Source organism: Ahaetulla prasina, chromosome 3 (genome assembly GCF_028640845.1).
Source record: "Ahaetulla prasina isolate Xishuangbanna chromosome 3, ASM2864084v1, whole genome shotgun sequence".
In the NCBI taxonomy this organism is placed as follows: Eukaryota; Metazoa; Chordata; class Lepidosauria; order Squamata; family Colubridae; genus Ahaetulla; species Ahaetulla prasina.
The window spans coordinates 3,509,325-3,513,982 of NC_080541.1; the positions used below are offsets into that span (position 1 = coordinate 3,509,325).

General features: G+C 40.6%; 1 long non-coding RNA gene across 1 annotated transcript; it reads right to left on the minus strand.

Annotated features, from left to right (window-relative positions):
* Positions 1–232: 232 nt before the first annotated feature.
* On the minus strand, positions 233–2,215 carry LOC131193941 (uncharacterized). Its single transcript, XR_009154066.1, has 3 exons — positions 2,087–2,215; positions 1,075–1,176; positions 233–428 (listed from the first exon to the last, which is right to left on the minus strand). It is a non-coding gene; the product is annotated as an uncharacterized LOC131193941 (long non-coding RNA).
* Positions 2,216–4,658: the final 2,443 nt, after the last annotated feature.

Sequence of the window (4,658 nt, forward strand, 5' to 3'; positions counted from 1 at the left end):
CCCCGTTACACGACAGCACTAGGGATTCGAACCGCTGAGCTGCTGACCTTTCGATTGACAAGCTCAACGTCCTAGGCCCTGAGCCACCCATCCCTTTTTTTTTTTAGCTTACCAAGAAGTAACTTGTGGTCTACATTGTCGAATGCCTTGCTGAGGTTTAAGTATAGTATGTCCGCAGCGTTTCATTGGTCTACAAATTTAGTCACTTTGTCAAAGAATGAAATAAGACTGGTTTGGCATGATTTGTTTTAATCAATGCTTGCTGATTAGCTAAAGAAAGCTAGTTGCAAAAGTCGGTTGAGCAACATAAGTCAGTACTATTCACGCAAACTGGCGTGCATCCTTTTAGTGGTTGCAAAAGTTGGTTGAGCAACATCTTATCTCGGCAGTAGCTATGCAAAATGGTGCACATCCTTTATTTACGAATCCTAGGAAGGAAACATAAAACAAAACAATTATTAACAGTAACAAAGAATTGATCTGTATTTTTTTCTGAACAAAATGCTAAACCCACATTGAGCACAGTGTGAGAAGATTTATATCCAAATAAGTTTTATTCTTTACAATGTTTCCATCTTTTCTTAAACAATAACATAGTCAACAATGGGTCTATGACAATTCTTTGCGGCCAACTCTCCCGGCCCTCTCTCTATGGCCAACTAGCCACAGGACCACTCACTGCGGGACAAGAGTTACATTAATATCAAAGAAATGGTGGTATAAAATCATTATAGAAAAGATGAAAAAGGATGGACAGAACGAAATGTGAATGGCAAAAATTAAGATATTTTTTATTTATTTTAAATAATTAAATAGAACTGTTAAATTGCCCTCCAGCAGTTTTCCCGTGGCGGGTTGACCATGGTGAGTTTGCCGCAGAAACTTGACTGTGGCAAGTTGCCCCATTCCGTCCACAATGGTCTGAGAATCAGGGTCCCACTCGATAATTGACAGTCAAGCTGAAATTAAATGAACCAAGTAAAAATAGGTGATCTCCGATTCTCAGCTGCATTTGGGAGCTCTAGTTTCCATTCAAGAAGAAAAACTGTGAGAAAGAACAGGAACGTTTCTTACCCGGTGAAGGAGTATACGTAAAACAGACCCTTTGATCATTCCGACAGTATGTCTTGAAATTACAACGAAAGCTTGCACATTTGTAACACATCAGACTCTCCACTGCATGGAAGAAATCAAACAGAGCAATCTTACTTTGATATTTATTTCTTAGATCTCGTCTTACAATATATTGAATAGATTATTGAAGAATAAAAGTGAAAATTTCACTAGAAAGACCATTAAACGGTCTGCAAACAGGGAGCCTCTGAGTTGGAGTCCCACCTTTGGCCAGAAAGCCATTTGGGTGCCTCTGGGCCAGTAGATTTTTCTTAGCGCAACCCACTTCACTGGGTCGTCGTTCGGGGAAAGCAGAGGGAGAAGGAGTATGAGGTTTGTTCACTACCCTGGATTTATTATAAAAACCATGAGGGTAAGGTTTAAAAGAACATCTTTTCCTGAAGAGGCCATAAAACGTCAGCAGCCAAGAACTTGAGAGGTTGGTCTCTGTTTGGAAGCTAAACAGGGTTGGGGCTGGTTAATTCTTGGATGGGCTGCAGGGCTAGACTGAGGAGCCTCAGAAATGACAGCAGTGGCAACCAATCTAAGGTTGATGTCAAGAACAATCCATGTTTGACTTGAAAGGGGTTTCTCTGATCCCCTTTGGTTGTACCATCGAAAATGCTGAATGTCATCAAAGCCAGAGGGAGGCAGATGGAGGGCAAAGAAAAGGAAACATTTTTCCTCTCATTCCCAAGAGTAATGCGTGGCAGAATTCACTAGGCAAAAGAATTTCTAGTTTCAGAGGCAGTCTATATTAGAATACCAGGTGGTCCAGCCGTTGTCCCAGCTTTGGGCTTCTCTTCAAATTTAGAACTCCTCTTTCCCCCATAAAAACTCCAATGGACCCTCCTTATGCAGAGCAGAACAGTGGAAATTCCCACCACCAGAATGGAGCACGACTGCTTCAAATACCAAACTTCCCTCAGTCTGTCTTTGATCATCACCTGAAATCAAAGCTTCCAAAGCCTACCTGGGTCCTTGCACATGAATGCCAACAAAAACAATGCAAATAGCCAAGCTTTCATCTTGCAATCGCCTCTCCAGCCTCCAAAGTGCAGTCCAGGATGGGAGAAGGCAGTTATGTCTACTTCTACCCTGCCTTGAGGGGGCTGGACATCCAGGTTCAAGAGAGCATGGAGGATTGGGAAAGAAGGGAGGGGTAAGGGAGGTGATCTCATTATCCCCACTACCAAAAGGGAAACTGGAGCAGACCAAATGAAGAACCAACCGGTCCCCGTCTTGAAGACAGAAGCTACCATTCCACATCCATAACGTGCCTTCTGGACAATTGGCATCTTTCCTGAATTCCTAGAAGGAAGCACAACCTGTGCAGAGAACATAATCAAACTGATCCAAAATCATTACCTTGAACTCCCTACAACAGGAGAAATGAACCGAGATTATTGCTGATGAAGCTTGAATGATTTTATGCTTTTTGGTTCGATCCCAAACATGCTGCCTAAGTATTGTGCATATTCCCAAAATTGCTACTTGATCCATATGCATAATTCTCTAGAAAAACAAATGATGAGTCAGTGTAGACGTTTTTGGGAGTTGAAGCTTTCTCAAATCAAATGGATACGCTGAGGCCCCTGGCCAATAATATTCAGCAATCAGTTTGCTTCACTTCTCCTCTTGTAAGGAGTTCCATGTAATATTTTGGTTTGGTTTAATTTTGTACTTTGTGTAGGTTGTGCTACCTTCTATAAATTCAGGAGGTTCTAGGACCTTCTGGCTGCCACCCTTGGCCATGCCTTCTTTGCCTAAGTGTAAGAGTTTACTTTTCCCTACATTGAATTTCATTTTGTTAGTTTGGGCCTAGTGTTGAAACCTGTCAAGATCCATCTGGATCTTGAGCCTATCATCTAGGAGGTTAGCTATTCCTGCCAGCTTAGTATCATCTGCAAATCTGATAAGTTCCCCTTCTATTTCCTAATCTAAATCATTTATGAACATATTGAAGAGTACTTGGCTAAAGACGGAACCTTGTGGTACCCCGCTGCTTACTTCCCTCCATGTAGATGTAGTACTGTTAAGAATTACTTGTTGAGTACAGTTTGTCAGCCAGTTACAAATCCATCTGGTGGGGATGCTGTCTATCCAATTTTTTTTTTTTAGCTTACCAAGAAGTAAGTTGTGATGTACTTTGTCGAATGCCTTGTTGAAGTCTAAGTATACTATGTCCACAGCATTTCACTGGTCTACTAATTTAGTCACTTTGTCAAAGAATGAAATAAGACTGGTTTGGCATGATTTGTTTTAATCAATATGTGCTGATTAATTAAAGAAAGTTAGTTGCAAAAGTCAGTTGTGCAACATGTTACTTTCGTTGTCTTTTTTCTTGGGCAAACTAGAGCACATCCTTTTCCTGCGAGGGCTAGAAAGGAAACATAAAACAAAACAATTATTAACAGTATCAAAGAATTGATCTATATTTTTTTCTGAACAAAATGCTAAACCCACCTTGAACTCAGTGTGAGAAGATTTATATCCAAATATGTTTCCATCATTTCTTAAAACATTAACATAGTCCAGAATGGGGTCTATGACAATTCTTCGCGGCCAACTCCCCTGGCCATCTCTCTATGGCCAACTAGCCACAGGACCACTCACCGCGGGACAAGAGTTACATTAATATCAAAGAAATGGTGGTATAAAATCATTATAGAAAAGATGCGAAAGGATGGACAGAACGAAATGTGAATGGCAAAAATTAAGATATTTTTTATTTATTTTAAATAATTAAATAGAACTGTTAAATTGGCCCGCAGCAGTTTTCCTGTGGCGGGTTGACCATGGTGAGTTTGCCGCAGAAACTTGACTGTGGCAAGTTGCCCCATTCCATCCACAATGGTCTGAGAATCAGGGTCCCACTCGATAATTGACAGTCAAGTTGAAATTAAATGAATCAAGTAAAAATAGGTGATCTCTGACTCTCAGCTGCATTTGAGAGCTCTAGTTTCCATTCAAGAAGAAAAACTGTGAGAAAAAACAGGAACTTTGCTTACCATCTCCAATTTTCTCAGTATAACAGAAATTTACTTTTTTTGGACATTCTTTCTTGTAATCGCAATGAGATTTGCGACACTCGTAGCATTTCAGACTCTCGACTGCATGGAAGAAATAAAACAGAGCAATCTTACTTTGATATTTATTTCTTAGATCTCATCTTACAATCTTACATCTTACTCATCTTACCTCTTCACAATTGGATAAATGCCTTCCTGTCAAACAGACAACGTGGTCAAAATTGGCAACGCTATTTCAAATCCTGTTCCTGTCAAAAGTGGCGTTCCCCAAGGTAGTGTTCTTGGACCAACACTCTTCATACTATACATAAATACATAAGCTAAACCAGCTACAGGTACCGGAACAGACTTGTAAGTGGATCACAAGCTTCCTAACAAACAGGAAGCAGCAGGTGAAGCTAAGCAAGATCACATCAAATACCTGTACAATTAGCACAGCCCCCCCCCCCAAGGCTGTGTGCTCTCCCCACTTCTCTTCTCTCTGTATACCAATGACTGCATCTCCAATGATCC